This window comes from Leopardus geoffroyi, chromosome B2 (genome assembly GCF_018350155.1).
Source record: "Leopardus geoffroyi isolate Oge1 chromosome B2, O.geoffroyi_Oge1_pat1.0, whole genome shotgun sequence".
Lineage (NCBI taxonomy): Eukaryota > Metazoa > Chordata > Mammalia > Carnivora > Felidae > Leopardus > Leopardus geoffroyi.
The window spans coordinates 113,200,292-113,220,861 of record NC_059332.1 but is presented as its reverse complement, the minus strand read 5'-3'; the positions used below and the strand labels follow the sequence as shown (position 1 = coordinate 113,220,861).

Below are 20,570 nucleotides of genomic sequence, written 5' to 3'. Positions count from 1 at the left end.
ACTCATCTAAACTCCACTTATTTCCATTATAAATCAGTTCACTTAAACAACTTGAGAACTCCAATTTGTATTGGAGTAAAAGGCAGTTTCAGTTAGATTTTTGAAGAGTTGTTTTTTTGCCTTTGAAAAATGTATGGATAGCATTATGGTAGTTTTTAAATATGTTGCATGTATTTGACGTATTTTCATTATATAAATGCATATTCAGTGATATGAGTGTTAACGTTCACAGCTCCAACTAAATGAAACATAACTATGGCTTTTAATTAACACTTAGAAACTTCAAGCTTCAGAAAATGTTGCCTTTTAAAATCAGAATTACTTCCAGATTTCTATAGTAGTCTGACTACAAAAATACTTTTAAATATACCAAATTATTGTGGTGGGAGCAAAATCTGAAATTTCTCTTTTTGTTGACCTTTGAAGACTTTAGGATTCACTTGAGAAAGTATCACTTCTTTGAAAGTCGAGCTATTTTCTAAAGCTCTGTGTAAATCAATGTTTGCTGATTCACTGTGATCCAGGGTACTTAATCAGAAGCGAGTGTTAGGAAAATTCTTCACATGAAAATGTAAATTTTTCCTGCCCCAACCCAACTTTGTAAATAAGGTGGCAAAAGAAAACACAATGAATATATAAGCAATGTGTTCAGTTCACACAATTCTCAGAGAAATTTAGAAAATCGAATCCTCTATTTTTTGTGAAGTTATACAATGAGATACATGTAGTTCTTAATATTAATTGTGTAATTTGCTTGAATGTTATATTTCCTTTAATTTGTTTTCTGGAATATAACAAGATGACAACAGACGGGTGGAAGAAATATGAAGCAATTTGAAACACAAAAAATTTGAGGTCATTCAAACAAGTATTGTATTTTGGCAAAATTTTTAAATTTGAAGTTTTCTTCATTTATTATAATGGTGTCTGCTCTGAAAATTGTTTTAATTTAATAAAAAAATGTTTATTTATTTATTTCAGAGATTGAGAGAGAGAGAGAGGGAGACACAGAACCCAAAGCAGGTTCCAGGCTCTGAGCTGTCAGCACAGAGGCCGACCCAGGGCTTGAACTCACAAACCATGAGGTCATGACCTGAGCTGAAGTCAGACACTTAACTGTCTGAGCCACCCAGGCACCCTTGTTTTAATTTTATTTTTTAAACCACTCTATTGTAGTATGATTGACATAACATTAATTTAATTAAAAAAATTTTTTTTACATTTATTTAGTTTTGAGAGACAGAAAGAGACAGCAGGAGCAGGGGAGGGGCAGAGAGAAAGGGAGATAGAGAATCAGAAGCAGGCTCCAGGCTCCAGGCTCCAGGCTCTGAGCTGTCAGCACAGACCCTGACGCGGGGCTTGAACCCGCAAACTGTGAGATCATGACCTGAGCCAAACTTGCACACTAAACCAACTGAGCCACCCAGACGCCCCTAACATTAATTTAATTTTAAATCTACCTCCAACTTTAAACTTTTTACATACTGTTTCAACTGCTGCTAAATATTTTCTAATCATATTAAATTTTTATAAAGATAAAACAAAAACCAAATTCTAAAATTAAGATGCATGTAACATCCTCTAAAATAATATCAAATATAAATTTAAAAGAGAAAGGCCCTGTGAGTGAAATAAATGTGAATCTTGATGACATTTGAATCTCAAAATGTTTGTCTTGAGCAAAGACTTATAGATACAGTTTTTTGAAAGTTTTAAGTTACCACAGTCATCTTCTTTTGATGTTAGAATTAAGTAGCATTATTTACTACACAACATCTATTTCTTTTGTAAGTGTATTTTCTAAATTTTAGCATGTTAGAAATCATAAGAATGTTTTATTTATGTATTAGACACATTTACTGAGTGAAGTTTATTTTGGGCAATAATATAATAATTTAATTTTAGAAGACATGGGATTATATGGTTTTCAAAGGAAGATATTTTCAAATTTAAATGTTAAATATTGATGCTGTAAAGCCTGAATATAATTACCAATACATAAGTTAATGAAAGTGTGTATAAGAATCCCCCTCCAAAAGAGTACTCTGTAAAGTTACTATTATTTTCACCAAAATGGTAAAAAGACACTTTGACTATTTGATTATAATTATTAGACTGTATCATGTATCAGATTATAATTGGTGCACACACTTTATCTTTTCAGTTTCTTAACTACATATTTTGGTAGCCCTTTGCCCTCCATAATTTTTATAACATTTCTATTGATTGATTAGAAAAAGTCTAAAAGTTCTAACAATACCATACTTCAAGATTTTGATGATATTAATAGTTGGAACAAAATGGAACACATGGAAATAAAGTGCAATTTAAAATTAATTACCTTTCTTTTATTTTTTTTAAAAAAAATTTTATTAAAAAAAATTTTTTTAATGTTTATATTTATTTTTGAGACAGAGCATGAGCAGGGGAGGGGCAGAGAGAGAGAGGGAGACACAGAATCTGAAGCAGGTTGCAGGCTCTGAGCTGTCAGCACAGAGCCGGGTGCAGGGCTCGAACCCACAAGCTGTATGATCATGACCTGAGCTGAAGTCAGCCGCTTAACCCACTGAGCCACTCAGGCCCCTTAATTGCCTTCTTTTAAAATGGTTTTATAGTCTATTATAAACCTAATAGCTAGGTAGCTTACTAAAACATATCACTGATAAGAACTCCAATGTTTCTAAGTTAAGTGTATTGTAGCACATTTAAAAATGCAATTGTCCAAAAAAAATTTAGCTGTGAACTACAGTTACATTTTCGTGATGTATTTATATCATTAAAAACTCTTCAAGTAATCTTAACTATTTTGTTAGTGATATTTTTGTTGGTTTGATGTCTTTGTCTTTCTGTAAACTAACGAGGCCTTTCTAGTCAATACAGCACTAATCCAATCTTTTGAATTAACAGCTTGGGGTGCCTGGGTGGCTCAGTGAGTTCAGCGTTTGACTCCTGATTTTGGCTCAGGTCCTGATCTCACAGTTGGTGAAATCGAACCCCTCCGTTGAGCCAAGAACAGAGCCTGCTTGAGATTCTCTCTCTCTCCCTTTCTGCCCCTCACCCTGCTTGTGCTCTCTCACTCTCAAGATAAAGAAATAAACATTAAAAAAATAAACAGCTATATTGAGATATAATTCACATACCATATAATTCATTTGTTTAAAGTGTACAATTCAATGGTTTTTAGCATATTCACAGAACTGGGCAACCATCGCCGCAATCATTTTAAGACATTCTCATCACTCCAAAAAGGAACCCTGTACCCATTAACCACTTCCTATTTCCCCCCTAGTCTTCCCAGCCCTAAGCAACCATGAATTTACTTTCTGTTTCTATGAATTTGCCTATTCGGAACACTTCATATAAATGGAATCACATAATATGTGGCTTTTTGTGACTGGCTTCTTTCACCTGACATATTTTCAAGATTCATTCATACTATTGCATTTATCAGTACTTTATTTTTTCCACTGCTGAATAATTATTGTTAGCTATATCGCATTTTGTTTAACCATCCATCATTTGATGAACATTTGTGTTATTTCCACTTTTTGGCTATTATTAATACTGCTGCTATGAACATCTGTGTACAAGCTTTTATGTGGACATATGTTTGCATTTCCTGGGGTATGTTCCCGAGAGTGGAATTGCTGGCTCATATGGTAGCTTTGATGCTAATTCTAATGCTAACTCTTAAAATTTTGAGGACTTTCTAGTCTGTTTTCCAAAGTGACTGCTCCATTTTACATTCCCACCGGTGGTGAATGAGGATTCCAAATTTCCTCTACTGCCTCACCAAGATTGATTATTGTCTGTCTTTTTGATTACAGTCATCCCAGTAGATATGGTGTTACCTCATGGTGGTTTAGATTTGCATTTCCCTGATGGTAACTTATCCGATTTTAGTCTAAACCAGAAAGGCATGTGTTTCAACAAACTAAACATATATTTTCTAGAATTTTAAACATTTTTTATCAGAAAAATATATGCATTAAATATGTTCTTATATGGGCTATTTGGGCTATATGTTCTACTTAATTTTCAAAATGTGAAGATTGGGTTGGTGGACTAGGAGACTGTCAGGCTAAATTCTCATTTCTCTTTCTTTGTGGACATTTTAATCTATCCTTCTCATATAGTGGCCTACTCAGTCCTAGAACACAAAATTGTTGGACTCTTAGTAGGAGTAACAACTACCATTTGGTTCAGTGTAAGTTTTTGCCTGTATTGATTCCTTTCATTACCACAACACTGGAGCAGGTATTATTATTCTCATTTGGAGTTAATAGAGTGATGTAATTTGGCCAAGGCCGCACATCTTGTAAGAGGTGGAGTAGACATCCAAACCAAGGTCTGTCTGACTCCAAAACCTGTGTTCATCATCACTGCCCACTCTTGACTCTTAAATATTGTTGCTTAACTGGAAATGGCATTTTGTATGGGGCTTGAAATATTCTTTTGAAGTCCTATATGATTATTGCTCAAGGGAGTCTTCAAATAATATCCCACAGTGTGGTGTTTCCTACTTGAAATAGTTAATTGATAACTTGTTGTATATACTCTGGACGAAAATCTATGTTAGGTCCTCTGAAAAAAAAATAATTACTATTTATTGAGCTCTTACCATGTGCTAGACACTATACTATGTCTTTAATACTTATCATCTCATTTAACAAGCTCTTAAATAGTCGTGAAGTGATTTACAGTCTAGTTGAAGAAATGAGACATATATTTGCATATAAAAAATTAAATTTAAAAAGAGGCAAATAATAATACATGACACCATTAAACAGCATGTGATTAATTTCCATATAAACAAGTGAATCATATAAACAACATATACAATGTTTGGAGAGGGGGTATGAACTCTGTGGACTGGCCTAAGCTACTGTGGACACATTAAATGTGACTGTCTTACTTCATTAAATGGCAAAGTTTTCTTCATTTACTAAACTATCGAACATGAGATTTAAAGACACCCTTAAGAAGTCATTGCCGGGGCACCTGGGTGGCGCAGTCGGTTGAGCGTCCGACTTCAGCCAGGTCACGATCTCGCGGTCCGTGAGTTCGAGCCCCGCGTCAGGCTTTGGGCTGATGGCTCAGAGCCTGGAGCCTGTTTCCAATTCTGTGTCTCCCTCTCTCTCTGCCCCTCCCCCGTTCATGCTCTGTCTCTCTCTGTCCCAAAAATAAATAAAAAAAAAAAAAAAAACAAACAAAAAAAAAAACGTTGAAAAAAAAAAAAAAGAAGTCATTGCCTAGTGTGTTCATAGGCAGAACATCTCCTTTATCACCTTATATGGTAATAGCTTATTACTCATGTAATCCTTAATGGATAGTATACACAGCACTTTGAATTACATTGTTCTTTACATCACTCCATTTAATTTTTGCACATCCAGATGCAAAAAGAAGACCTAGGAATATTATCTGTGTTTTCCAGATGAGAATGTGCATCTCTGGGAATTCAATGATTTGCTTCTAGTCACAAGGTAAAAGAGAGATTAAAATTAGTTCTGGCGTTCTTTCTGCTGCTAATCCTTTCCTATGTAGAAAGAACCTAAATGCATGGTAGTTGACCATACTCTGTCCACTTCTGTAGTCATAATTTCCATATTGACACTGGAACACTTTCTTGGAAATAAATATAGCATAAGGATTCTTTGTTTTATGGATGTGGAAGTAGTCCTAAAGATGGAAACTCAGGAAATAAATAAATGAATTTGTCACTAATGGCAACCCTTCAGTCACCAGCTTTGTTGAGATGTGCTTTCTGTCTGAGGTGATAGGAGGGGATACCGGCTGCTTTCCCAGAGGATACTCTTTGGTATAATTGAGTAACCCGAGCACTGATAAGTTACCAGCACTCCAAGCCCTCTCCCCAGCCAGATGTGATCTGGACCTCCAAGTGTTTGCAGGATGGGCTAGTTGGAATTTATTTTCATCACCTCTAACCCCACCCCCAAGATTGTGGGCTTGCCTTTGTTGAACTCAGTAAATGAGGAAAACCTCACTGATTCCTCTCTTAGATTGTACCAGGGGTAGGAAGCCTGGGGCTGGTGGTGGGGTCAAGGGTAGTTAGAGGTAAAGAACAAAGTCTTCCAAGATAGAGGGAATAGGGTCTGCAAAGGGCTCTGGCCTTTCTAATGTGGAGGATCTGAAGAGGATGAGTTTCCATGTGAACCAGTACTCTGTCCCCACTATTGTCCTAGTAGGGGTCTGTCATGATAGGAAGTAACCGTGTCCAGAACTCGAGTATGCAGGGAAAGACTCCACACTGGACTAAGCTTTTGTAAAGTATGCTTTTCTTCATCACTGCTCAGTCAAGCCCCAGCTGATGCCTCTAGGAAACAATTATGATCACAGGAAAATCTGGAGACATAGCAGTAGTTTAACCGCCTAAACTTGAGGGTCAGGAGAAGATAAACTACTTCTCTCTTCAATTTTATTTAGATATGAATTATGGTCACTTTTCAAAGAGATGCTTGTAGGGCTTGCAAAAGCCAGTAGATGCTTTTATTTACAGTTATGGCCTTTCTCCTTTCCAGTTGTGGCCATCTTAGGTACAGGGTAAGATCCCAGATGGAGTCTGAAAAAGCATTACTGTGTACATCTTAAGAGCATTGCAGCTAATTGAAAGCCTTGGGTAAATTACCAAACTCTCTGGCTCTCTGTAATGGCTTTCCATGTCTGTAAAATGGGGCAGTAATAAATAGTGCCTTACCTGGTAAGGACTATGTTAAGAATGAAGGGTATGTTAAGAATGAAATGGTATTTGGGTTAGATGATTTTGCCCAACTCGAGGCAAGTACAAGTAAGCACTTGGGACAGTGCCTGGCTCAGAGTAAGTGGTCCAGACATTTTAGCTGCTCTTAGATGTTAATATATTTATATTAATATTATACACATACTATTTTAATTTTTTGTGTGTTTAAGATGGTTTCTCCAATTCTTTAACATATTCTTATAGCTGTTATAACATTTTATTTACACTTGTTTGTGTTTTCATTTAATTTCTGCCAAGAAGCAAGTTGAGTTTTGTGGGCTTCTTGTGGGGGTAGGGGTGGGGACAGGAATTGATTTTATAAACAAAGCAAGATTTTATGTTTCAAAGGTAGTTCTAAAAGGTTGAGTTCTGTATTTTAGACTCTTTTGCACCATTTGCTTTATTTATAGAATTGAAATACAATTGCTATTTTCATCTCTACGTAAATAATTCATTTTGTTAATTTTAATTTATATACTACATGGGGCGCCTGGGTGGCTCAGTTGGTTAAGCGTCTGACTTCAGCTCCGTCTGTAAGTTCAAGTCCCATCACAGGCTCTGTGATGACAGCTCAGAGACTGGAGCCTGCTTTGGATTCTGTGTCTTCTTTCTCTGCCTTAATCCCACTTGAGCTCTCTTTCTCTCTCTCTCTCTCTCCCTCTCTCTCTCAAAAAATGAATAAACTTAAAAAAAAATTTAATTTACATACTACATTTCCAGAAATACGCTGATGACAGAATGCAGGGTACATGTGCAGTAACTTTGCCTGTAGGCAGAGTTTGAACCAAGTCTCTCAGTCACCAGACAGTAGTGAAACCGCAGCTGCTATTCTTCTGGTTTTCTTTTTTCAAATATATTATGTTCATGCCTGGACAGACGGTCCCTGGGTTACGATGGGTCCCCTTACGGTTTTTCAACTTTGCGATCCTGTGAAAGTGATACGCATTCAATAGAAACTATACTTCAGATTTTGAATTTGGATCTTTTCCTGGCTAGAGAGATATGGTAAGACCCTCTCTGGTGACGCTGGGCAGAAGCAGTGGCAGCGGCAGCTCCCAGTAGCCACCCAATCGCGAGGATGAACAACCAATATGCTTACCACGATTCTGTCTCCATCCAACCATTGTTTCTCACTTTCAGTACAGGATTCGATAAGTTACATGAGATATGCAACACTTTATTATAAAATGGTATTTGTGTTAGATGATTTTGCCCAACTTGAGGCTAATGTAAGTGTTCTGATCACATTCAAGGTAGGCCAGACAAGCTATGATATTCAGTAGGTTAAGTGAATTAAATGCATTTTCAACTTATGATGGGTTTGTTGGGACAACACCCATCATAAACTGAGGAAGGTCTGTACTCACAGTGCTGCTAATTTAAAAGAAAATCTGGGGCAGAGTTTATGAGTTCTCAGATAATTTGAAGTTCCCAGCAGCTAGGGGACTATGGCAGATTCATTACAGGTTGGTTAACAGATAGCAGGAGGCTCAGAAAAGTCAAGGGAAAACCAGAAGAGCCTCCATTGCTGTTTTTTGAGGGGGTGGGTATGAGGGATATAAAATATAATAATATAGTATAATATAATATAATATAATATAATATAATATAATATAATATATAATATATATAATATATATAAAATTTTACCATTTTAACTTTTTTAACTACAAATGTTCTGTGGCATTAGATATATTCACATTTTTGTACAACCATCACCACATTCATCTCCAGAACTTTTTCTCCATTGCTTTTTGAGGCAGCACTACCCCACTTGGGGGACCTGGAGATTGAGAGTTGAGCAAAATAGACACATAGTTCTGTCCTTTTCAGTTTGAGAGAGATTTATTTTTTTTCCCTTCAGACACCTGCTCAAATAAAGAGAGAAAACATGGACGTTATTTATTTATTTATTTATTTATTTATTTATTTATTTAACGTTTATTTATTTCTGAGACAGAGACAGAGCATGAATGGGGGAGGGGCAGAGAGAGAGGGAGACACAGAATCTGAAACAGGCTCCAGGCTCTGAGCTGTCAGCACAGAGCCTGACGCGGGGCTCGAACTCACGGACCGTGAGATCATGACCTGAGCCGAAGTCGGATGCATAACCGACTGAGCCACCCAGGCACCCCGGACTTTAATTTTTTTTTATTGAGCTTTTCATGTCCTTTTTTTCGTCTTACAGTATTTGAACATAATAACTTGAAAAGGAAAGTGGATTTTCAGATAAGTTTTTTAAGCATTATGAGCACTCAGGCACGTCCCTTCTGCAGAAAATACTAAAGTGTAACAGTCTGCTTGTCACATTTTAAATCCATCAGAGAGTAGCTGAAGGCTGTTGTGTTCCATCTATGTGACAACCTCATTCCCAATTATATAGAATTGTGAAAATAACCCTGTTTTATTGTAGAAGACAATGTAGCCTCATAATATGTTGTAGGTTTATAATATGTTTTTTAAAAAATGTTGGCATTCAGAAGAACTTGCCAGATAATCAATCATATGAGTGATTAGACAAGGCAACCTACCAGGAGCAATGTGTGAAAGGAATGACTAAATCTTAAAATAGCTTAAAAATTAAAGTGAACTTTCAGTGCTGTCAATGGTGGTAAAATGGACATTTAAAAATATTACTAATGGGGGGCACCTGTGTGGCTCAGTTGGTTGAGCGTCCCACTTTGGCTCAGGTCATGATTTCATGGTTTGTGGGTTCAATTCCCCCTCAGACTTTGTGCTGACAGCACGGAGCCTGCTTCAGATTTTCTGTCTCCCTCTCTCTCTGCCTGTCTTCTGCTCATTCTATCTATCTCTCAAAAATAAACATTAAAAATATTAAAATAACAATACTACTAATGGAGAATAAATTGGTAAACTTGTGGGGGAAATTATACACACACAGCACTTATTGATATATGTTACTGATACATTTGTATCATATATATATATATGTATACATATAAAAGAATAAATAGGTAAACTTGTGGAGATATTATATCCAGAACCAAATATTTTGGCCTTTTTTTCCAGTTTTATTGGGCTATAACTGACATATAACATTGTATAAGTTTACGGTGTACAATCTAATAATTTAATATATGTATATTGTGTGAAATGATTACCACAATCAGTTTAGTTAATATCCAAGAACCAAACACTTTAATTGCAATTCCATCTCTAGCAAATTATTTTAAGGAAATGAGTAGACAAAGATTAGCACATTAAAATTATCACAACAATATTTAGAAGAGCTAAATGATAGAAACAGTTTTTTTAATGTACAAACATGAGAAGTTATATATTACAAACTAACCTATTTGACATAATATTATATAGCAATTATAACCTGTTAATAAAGGATTTCGATGACATGTAAAAAGTCTCATGATGCACAGACTGTTGAGTAAAAAGAGAAGAGTATAGTTTTTGAGTGTAGCATCATCTCAACCATGTCAAAATATGTACATAAAAAAAGCTGATTATATCTGGACGTGGGAATCCAGGTTTCTACATCTAGATTCCCACATTCAAACCAATAGGACTTCTTTTTTCATACACTGAGCTTCATTTTACGAGAAAGAAATAAATCACAAGTAACTAGTGAATGTGAAGAATTTGTTTAAAAGTGTACATCCCAGGGTAGGTCTGTGGGGAGTCAGTTTATTCTTCTATAGCTCTTAAAAATGACATGTTTAATGGTGACCCTAAGCCCCATTACATTCGAAGGCACTTCGGAACCAAGAATGGTTTTACTCAGTATAGTTTTCATACTAGATGAGCGTGTTGCCCTCCATTTTTTGGAATTGGTGGTCTGTGTATGGGATATACACAACGCTGTGTAAGTAGAAGATCCAATTAACATAACACTGCATTCTGCCTTCTTTATGGATAATCTGGGGCTTAAAATCTTGTGGCCGCAAGCTTTATTGACTTAAAGAATTCATTTTCATTAATAATTAATTAATGGATCTCACATGGCCTCAAATAGTCTCCCACATGAGAAAGTCTACATCTAAATGATGAGAATTCAGTAGTTTCCAAGTTTCTTTAGGCAACATAAAAATACCAATTCATGCCAATTGAAGGAACAACTTCCACCATTAATACGTTGGCAGTGAGAAAGGAGACAGACCACCAATGTGTTTCACACAGTCCATTGCGTTTTCCCCAGGAGCCTCTTCTGTGGCAGAGCTTCTCAGTGCTACCAACAGAAGACTGGCATTTCTCCAGGAAGTGAAAGGCTCCTTTTCATACCCTGTGCTGCCATATGTTTTGAGTTGAAGTTGGTGCTTTAAAGGTTTTGTGAAGTGGCCACGGGGCTTTCCTTATACATGTGCCTTTGGATCTGTCTCTGAAGACTAGCCCCCGTGGTCCTTCTGATATTTTAACAGCTTTGTTTGCAATTTTGGATACATATTTTGGTCTAGGATCAAATATGAGTTCTGAATCAAAGACAAACGCTGAAACTGGCCACCAAAAATGTTTTCCTCCAAAGCGTGTCCAAAACAGCAGCTTAATTTTGGCACGTTTCTGAATCCCATAGGCAGGACCTCCGAGCTTTCCTGATCCAGGTATTTCAAAAATCCTCTTTTCCAATTGGTGACCTGACGTGACATGTCAGAGTATTTTAAGTGACTCTCAACTATTCTGTAGCTTCCCTAGGTGTGACCCCTTTGAATTTAACTGTGTTAGAGTGTGTGTATCATTGGGGGTCTGTGCTAGACTGGAACAAAGACAGTGGTTGTCCTTGTAGTGAACTTCTTCTAGGAGAGGAGATGCTCTCATTTAGCCTGTCAGATGGCAACTACTTTGCTGAATGTCTAATGAACAATGTATTCATTCCAGGAGGAATGAGCTTAGAGAGAAATGATGGAGGCCTTTTACATTTGAGTTAGAGGGATGTAGGTCTCAGAGTCACAGTGGACCCAGTAGAGGGTTCTATGCTCAGCAGAATAATGAGTAAATAAATGAATAAGTGTACTTTCCATGAGAAAAAAAAAATGATGATATAGTGTCTGTATAGGCAATATACATAGTACAAATGGACAGTTTGAGAAAATTAAGACTGTAGACGTGTTTGAAATAGGGCTAGATTTACACACAGCAGTAGTAAGGAGATTGAAAGCACGTCTTAAAGGAGCAAAGCTAAGTCTACTGTTTGCAGTATCTGTCGGAACAGAAGTATCTATTGGTTGCAACACAACAATGCAAAAGTACCTTCTATAGGACAGAATGCCCTCCTTATTGTGACGAGGCCTTTCTAGTCATGAGCACGACAAAGAGCGCACACGTACACAGCACAACTCCAGTGTGCAGATGAGTTGTTTTCATGGATTCTTTCGAAACTCATCCTACCACGTCAAAATGTAGCTTTTCTTAGTACAGAAATAAAAATAATCCCTCCTTCAACTGAGTCTCCATTACACTTATCTTTTTTCATAAATAAATACATTAATTAATTCTATAACTATTTATTGAGAATTTACTCAGTCCCAGACACTGTGATCAGTGCTGGGAATACAAAAAAGACGTGATCCCTGAACCCAAGAGTCTTGGAGTCCAGGGAATAGAAGCAAATAGATAATTAAAATACAATGTTCCTGAAGTATCTCTATTGTACTTATTTGTTTAGATGTCTACTTTATTTATTTAGATGACCTAATTTGAACTATGGGAGCACAGAGACTGGATCTTATATTTATTTGATTCCCTAGTATCTGGGATGCATCCTATATATTTAAATATATTTATTGAATTTAACTTAATTGAGTAAAGTCTGGCATATGATTGATCTCGAAGTAGTAACCATTACTTATTTTTTGCTCGTATTATTATAGAAGTTACATATGTTGGAAGAATACTGCATTTACTTAGTCCAAATTGATCCAAGCCTGATTCTAAAATGTCATATTAAAAAAAAAAACAACTCTTGGGGCGCCTGGGTGGCGCAGTCGGTTAAGCGTCCGACTTCAGCCAGGTCACGATCTCGCGGTCCGTGAGTTCGAGCCCCGCGTCGGGCTCTGGGCTGATGGCTCAGAGCCTGGAGCCTGTTTCCGATTCTGTGTCTCCCTCTCTCTCTGCCCGTCCCCCGTTCATGCTCTGTCTCTCTCTGTCCCAAAAATAAATAAACGTTGAAAAAAAAAAAAAAACAACTCTTATTTTTACGGTGATGATGTTATATAATGGAAAGAGATTGAAGTTTACACTGGATCTGGATTTCAGTTCTGTATAAGTACACCTTTTCTTAGACCCAATTGGCTTTTCTCTAAAAGGAAAATATAAAAAAAAAATGAAGTCAGGAGTTTTAAAATGAGATTAGAGTAGATAGTATATGTGAAAAACATTTTGTCAACAATAAAGTGAGATGAAATGTTAATGGTGAATCAAAGAGTCAATTAATTACATAGAAATAGCTATTGGGTGGGCATTGTAGTAGGCAATTATTACTTTTTTTTTTTCTATTCATCATCTTCTCCTTGGGGAAATGCCTTTTCCCCATTTTTATGTGAGGCACATAACAGCCTCACTCGGATACTTTTTCACAAATGTCCACTATGTTCCCTTTGCAAACTCTGGTACATCTGATGAGGACAGTGGAGGAGGTGAGGGGATGGCACCTGAGAGTTTTTTCCAGGTAAACTAGTCTAGTTCCTACTGATTAAACCTAGAATTTTTTTGAGATATGTGGATCAACCAATACCCTGGTAACCTGCCCATCTTTCCCTTTCCCAAGGGCTCTGTGATAAGTAACCACCAGATTTTTCCAGGTCTGACAGTCTGATCAGCTCTCCCTGTTTCCGCAGTCTGTTATGGTAATTACTCCTTTCAAGTCCACCAGGATTACATACTGCCATTGAAATCAGGACCCAACTGTTCAATAACATCCCACCTCCCTCTATCTCTAGCATAGAGACATTCTGCATCTTTGTAGAGCTTTCTAAGGTAGAGCTTTCTTTCCCTAAGGCATTTCTTAATAAAGGGAGCATCATATGGGTCTTCTAAAGTGGGAGTGGGGCATGACAGGGGTGAGGGTACTTGGGTGGTTTACACATAATAAATTCACTTCAACACTTCCACCTTTTGATGTGTATGGACCCCTTATTCTTCTAAGAACAACTGTGATATTTCAGCCTCCAATTAACTGGTCCAATTAACTGGGTAAGGAAACTGCTTTACAGGGGTTCCCAACCTTGGTACCTATCTGGGGCAACTAAAAACTTTCCGATGCCCTTGAGGCACCTGTGTGCTCAGTTGGTTAAGCATCTGACTCTTGATCTCAGCTCAGGTCATGATCTCACAGTTCTTGAGTTCAAGCTCCATATAGAGCTCTGCACTGGTGGCACTGAGACTGCTTGGGATTCTCTCTCACCCTCTCTCTCTATGCCCCTCCCTGACTCTCACACACTCTCTTTCTCAAAATAAATAAACTTAAAAAATTTTTTTTTCTGATGCCCAGGCTATACCCCAGAAAAATTAAATTAGAATCTTTGGGGTTGGACTCCAACATCACCAGTATTTTTTGAAGGTTGTGCCTGCCAAATGTGCTGTCAAGGTTGAGAACTACTATGTTAGGCTCAGGTGAGTGCACTCATATCAATACATTCAATCCTATCCAACTATATTTTGTCTTCCTTGGTCCAATCTATTTCTACCCATGTTTCCCAAGATTCTGCTTGTTATGGATTGAATCATGTCAATCCAAAATTCATATGTTGAATTTCTAACCCTCAGTGCCCCAGAATGCGATTGTATTTGGAGATAAGGCATTTACAGAGATAACTGAGATAAAATGAAGTCTTATGAGTGGGTCCGAAACCAATATGACTGAAATTCTTATAATAAGAGAAGATTAAGACACAGACATGCACAGAGGAGAGACTATATAAAGACACAGAGAGAAGATGGCCATCTAGAAGCCAACACATCAGAATGTAATTATCCCTGCTAAGACCTCGATCTTGGACTTCTCACCTCTAGAACTGTGAGAAAATAAGTTTGTTTTGTTTAAGCCATTCAGTCCGTGGTAATTGTTATGAAAGCCCTAACAAATTAATACACTCCTTGTAAAAATTTGCAAGATTTTATAACTCCTTTAGTTAGAATGAGTTGGGTTTCCTTCAGGAGCAAATCTTGAAATTCTTCTAAACCACACTGGCATTTAACTCTCCTAGTGAGTCTGTTGGGAGTGTGTGTGTGCATGTGTGTGCACATGTGTGTGTGGGGGGGAGGTGCTGGGTGTTGGGGGGATTTGAGTAGGTTTTGAGGAGAATTGACATTACCTCAAACAATATGCTGTGGGTGAACTCACTGGAAGATCTATAAGTGAGGGAAAGCTTCCTTTTTCTTAGCAAGAGAAAGAGACACTTGGCTTTTGATCTAGATCTGTGGTTTTCTTTCCTTTTTTGTGTGTGTTAATTTTTTTTAATGTTAATTTATTTTTGAGAGAGAGAGACAGAATATGAGTGGGGAGGAACAAAGAGAGAGGGAGAAACAGAATTCGAAGCAGGTTCCAGGCTCCAGTCTCTGAGCTGTCAGCACAGAACCTGATGGGGGGCTTGAACTCATGAACTGTGAGCCAAAGTTGGATGCTTATCCAACTGAGCCACCCAGGTGCCCCAGAGAGCTGTGGTTTTCAATTTGTACTTTTGTGATGAGCATCTAAGGCCTCATCTGTGTTAGAAATGCACAGTGTTGGACCCTACCACCTAACCTACTGAACCAGAGACTTAGGGTCAGTTCTAGCAATCTCCTCTCTGGCAGTGACCCTCAAACTTTATTGAGTGTCATAATTATCCAAGATCTTGTTAAAAATAGAAATGACTGGACCCCACCCTCTAAATTTCTCATTCAGTAAATCTGAGGCAGGGCCTGCAAATGTTCTAACAAGTTCCCAGGTGATACTAATGTTGCTGCTCTGGGGACGATACTTTGAGAACTGCATCTCTCAAAGAATTAGCACCATTAGGACTGAAACGACAAGGGAAGATCACGTTACTGGAGTCCAGTGACTGCTGGGATTTTGTAGGAGAGTCTGCCCAGTAGGAAGGAGACAGTAGGGAACAAATACCCCAGTTTCTCTCTCCTCTCTTGCGCTCATCTCTGCCTCCCTCCCATTGGTGGAGAGGAAGACAGCTGGAGGAGAGTCTAGTGATTCTCCATAGGGGTCAGCATTCCAGGACACAGGCAGGTCATAGAATAGATTTAGATCATAGGGCTAAGGGAAAATGAGTAGCAGATTGGGTCACCTGGGTGTGAACCTGGGACTCCACCTTCACTCAAATTACAGCTTAATCTAGTTCAGACTTTCAATTCAACCTTTTCTATAACTCAACCAAAGTCAAAGAACTAGAGTCAGCCATAGAGCCAGCACTAGAACCAGGTCTTTTGACCCCATGCACTTTGCTCTTTTCACCACACCAGCAGGAGTTTAGGCTGATAAATCTGGATCCACCATAGGAAATACCCTGGGAGGTGTGTTTGTGATTCAATCTTTCTGTGTTGGGATGGTGGATAAGAGTGGAGTTCTGGGAACTAGGGAAGCGGTTCAGAACTTGTTGCAAGAACTTGGATATGAAACTATAAAACACAGCACCAGGTTGGAGGCAGCAGGAGTAGAAATGAGGGAATGGATCATGAAAATCTTTGAAAGGAAGAATGGCTGGGATGTCTTGGGCAAGGGGAAAGAAGTAGGAACATTTGCCAAAGGTGAATAAATCCTGGAGAGGAGCCTAGTAAGGCACATGGGAGGGAAGAATTTGCAGGTTAGTTTTCGCAACTGAAGCACAGTGAAGAGAGCCAGGGTTCCGAAAGAACAGAGAAACAGAAGTCAGCCCTGCTGCCTCATTCCCAGAGTGTGCACCCTCTGGCACTGATTCTAGCAGGGCTATGTGTATTGCTCTCCCTCTCACTTTTCCAGCTGGCACCATTTGTGACAACAGCACACTCTGGAAGGACAGCTGGCCAGGCGTCAGGTGAAGTGAATGACAAAAGGTGACTGGCTCCCACAAGGCCAGTCCATGCTTCCGACCTCAGTATACCAATGTGGTATCAGATCCACCTGGGCTTGAGTTTCAGGTCTGCCACCAATGACCAGGCAATCTTGGGCACATCCAGAATCTCCGGGAGACTTTGAAGCCTCAATTCTGGACTGGGAGTAAAAAATAATATCTACCTTTTTTCTTGTTATTTTAAGCTTTCTTTTTTTTTTTTTTTTAATTTTTTTTTCAACGTTTATTTATTTTTTGGGACAGAGAGAGACAGAGCATGAACGGGGGAGGGGCAGAGAGAGAGGGAGACACAGAATCGGAAATAGGCTCCAGGCTCTGAGCCATCAGCCCAGAGCCCGACGCGGCGCTCGAACTCTCGGACCGTGAGATCGTGACCTGGCTGAAGTCGGACGCTTAACCGACTGCGCCACCCAGGCGCCCCTAAGCTTTCTAACCACGTTGACCAACTTGTCTCAGATTTACAACAGTGACTCAGTGTGAAATAAAGAAAGTATTGGCATCTGGGTTTCCAGCCCAGGAAGCGGACAAGTTTTGACTTTTACATGAAAAGCACGAAGTGACTAACTGAAGAATTTGTTAAATTAAATTGTGAGAGACTGGATCTTTGAGGAGAGAGCAATCACCAGTATAAGAATAGGTCAAGGTTTTAGTCAAATAGATTTCCCTTCCTGATATGCTTAAAGAATCAATAAGTTTTTATCTTTTCCCAAGGTGTGCTTAGATAACTACTTTTACATATAAATAGGACATTTCACCAGATCACACACTCATGGATATTTTAGGATCCTCTGGAATTGTCAGAAAGCAGGGAAAGTTTAGGTTTGTTACTTGGGAAGACTTCTTTTACAGTGAGCCTTATCACTTCATAATGAATATTTTTAAGGGGCTGGTTGGAAAGTTCAATGTTTATGCTATTTAAAAATTATACTACCCATTAAATTAAAATTTTAGTGTGGAGGCAATTTTTGCCTTCAGCAGGAAGGGTGATATTAAGACATTTTTTTTTTTACATTCTCCATCTTTTCCATTTATTTTTAAGTTTCTCATGATACACACGAGGTAGCCCAGAATAAGCTAAAAAAATGGCTGTCAAATGGTTTAAGTATCTAAGTTTTCTAGCACCTAAAGTCAAGAAGTAGGCTGCTCTTTGCTAGTTCTGCAGTGTTGAATGAAGCAATTATTAATGGAAAATGAGAAGTGACCAGCAAGTTAACCCATATTTACTGCAGGCAGATGACTTTTATGTCCAAAGCTGTGATTCAAGTAACTACTGTTATACCTAGCTTTAAAAGCAAACTACCAAACAACTATGTGTGTTGTCTCATTTACCTTATTCAGCAACTTGGAAGTAAGTGATATATTCCCATTTTACAGATGAGGAAGCTGAGGGCTCAAAGAATTTAATAACTTGCCAATGTCACCAGGCTAGCAGGTGGTTGAGTTGAGCATGGAATTCAAGTCTGCCTGATTCTAAAGTTGGGGCTCTTTCCATTACATCATACTGTCACCCCGAGTGGACAGAAGCAGCACTGACAGCTATCTGGATCTGGAATGATGCGTTCCATCTGAAATGAGGGTGAACAATGTACAATTTTGGGGAAAGCTGATGGGAAACAAATCAGAATCAGCCCTACAGAGCAAGGGCTGGCTGTATTATATGGAAATAAGTGACAGGAAAGGACAATTCATCACTAAATAATTTTTTCTTGGGCCAGTCGTCTCCCAGGGTACTTGAGAATTCTGGTATAAAAACATTTCTTATGTTTACATCACTCGATCACACATGTAGCCCTGTTTATCTGTTAACATCTTTGTGTTAATTAGTATTTGAAACTTGTTTTTCATGGGACAAGTGACTGGGATGGGACAGAAAGAAATTTGATGCAAAGAGAGTAGATTTTGATGGTCTGAAAGGTGAAAAAAAGGTTTCAGAGAAGAAACTACCCAAGAATGGGAGGACAAGGTGAGGGGTCACAGTGAGAGGCCTCTCCTACTCTCTGAGTTCCTGTGAGGGTATGGGGAATGGAGGGGCCCGGTCAGGGACAGGGGTCACCAAAGGTTTACGTATCCTTGGTGTTATAATTTTTAGCTAAGGGTGACTCTGAATTAGGGTTTGAGGCACAAATGATGGGAAAATCAGATTGTGAGCAGAGTAGGAATTAATCTTAGTAACTGTCCAGCTTAACATGGAAATGGGTTGAAGGCCTGGAGCTATTGCTGTCCCTGAAAGTGGACCCTGGGAGCCGGCAGGCTAGAGGCTGATAACAGAAAATCCAGGCAGGCGGGAAGATTGCAAGACCTTCACCAGCTTGTGGCACAGGTGGGGGCTGCCTCCTGGGGTGAGATGGGAAGTCAGTGAGACAGCATCATAAGACCACCCTGAAAAGGAAAGGATGTGCAGAGAAGGAAGACTGGGAAACTGAGCTTCATGCCTGCATTCAAAAGGAAAAATAACCTTGTTGCTGTAGTGAGGAAGGATGTTTCTGTTAACATGGAGAGCTGGGAAGAGCCACAGAGGCTGTGGGAGGCCTTCCGGCGTGTTCCGCTTGACCTCCCACTTGACTCGTGGCACCTCGCCTGTGATGGACACCAGGAGCCACTCCCAGGCCTCCACTTGTGAGTGTTGAAGTGTTAGTCCCATAATCCAGCCTACAAGTGGCCAGTAAGATGGAGAGCATGGGGCACAGTGCAAATTCCAGCCCATTCGATAAGTCGACCATGGTCTGGGGCTTGCCTGATCAAAAGGTGCAGACTGGAATTAAGATTCCAGATAAGCAGAATGAGTGTCTGGGGAGAGGCCTATTTAATTCTTTGAGGCCAACTGCTGCAACTTGTGGTCTTTATTTAACCCACACAGAGGCAGGGATTTTTTTTTTTTTTTCTATTTCGGCTAGTTTAATGGACAGCTTGTGTCTCTAATGGCCCAAAATATAAATACAGTGTACACCAAAGTGAGGTATTTCCCCATGCAAGGCTGAGGGCCCATTGTTGAATCTCCTCTGGGAAGGCAAACTCTAAATACCATACAGGTTTAGTTACAAAAATATTGGGCCATGTTATCTGCTTCTTATCTGGATCACATATTATAATTGATTAACTGCCTCTGGGCCAGGATCCTAACTCACTTTTGCCTCTGTGGTCTACTTGCTGGCCATAGAATCTTTCATGGGACACCTTGAAATGAGAAAATTATCTCAATGATTTATTGTTTAGTGCATTCTTTGAATATGTGTACCTAAATGTAATTTGGGTAAAATAGATAAAAGAAAAATAAAATATCCTAGGAAGGAAATGTTGTAATATCCGATTGGCAAACCCGCAATGGAAAAATCTTGATTCTTAAGACTTTGTTCTCAGCAGTACAGAGAAGGAACACTGACAAGAGTCTGAGATGCAGTCCCAGAAAATACAGATTTACATAGATCAAGAATTGTCTATGGAAGTAAAATGACTGTTCCTCGTTCACATGCTAAAGAAGCTTTCCCTTTTCATAAATGGACCTCCACCCACTGAAGCCCATGATGCAACACTCCTGGCAAAGCTTGTCTATATTTGCTTGTTCTAGAGCCAGAGATGGAAAAAGCTCATTTCTCAGATTTATTCACCAGTATTGTTTTTTCTCAGATTTTCACTATAAATTTTATTCTAGGGAATAAGTGAATTCTGAGTTAATAATATCAAGTAATTTGCATGCAGTCATGTAATTTGTATTTCTTTCATTGGACATCTGAAAAATGATGGACCTGCTTAGATTTCTGGCTTTCCAACAGTTTCAATACATCTGATCCCTGTAAGAAGACAGC

The 20,570-nt window shown here is 38.6% G+C and overlaps 1 long non-coding RNA gene across 2 annotated transcripts in view; it reads left to right on the top strand.

The window, feature by feature from the left end:
• Window positions 1-14,218: 14,218 nt before the first annotated feature.
• LOC123608976 overlaps window positions 14,219-20,570 on the top strand; it is a 28,413-nt gene continuing 22,061 nt past the window's right edge. Inside the window, exons 1-2 of one of the 2 annotated variants that reach the window (XR_006717552.1) lie at window positions 14,219-14,338; window positions 14,492-14,832. This is a non-coding gene — a long non-coding RNA (uncharacterized LOC123608976). Of the gene's footprint in view, window positions 14,339-14,491; window positions 14,833-20,570 lie in introns of those variants that run through there. The other variant, XR_006717553.1, reaches the window with a different exon arrangement.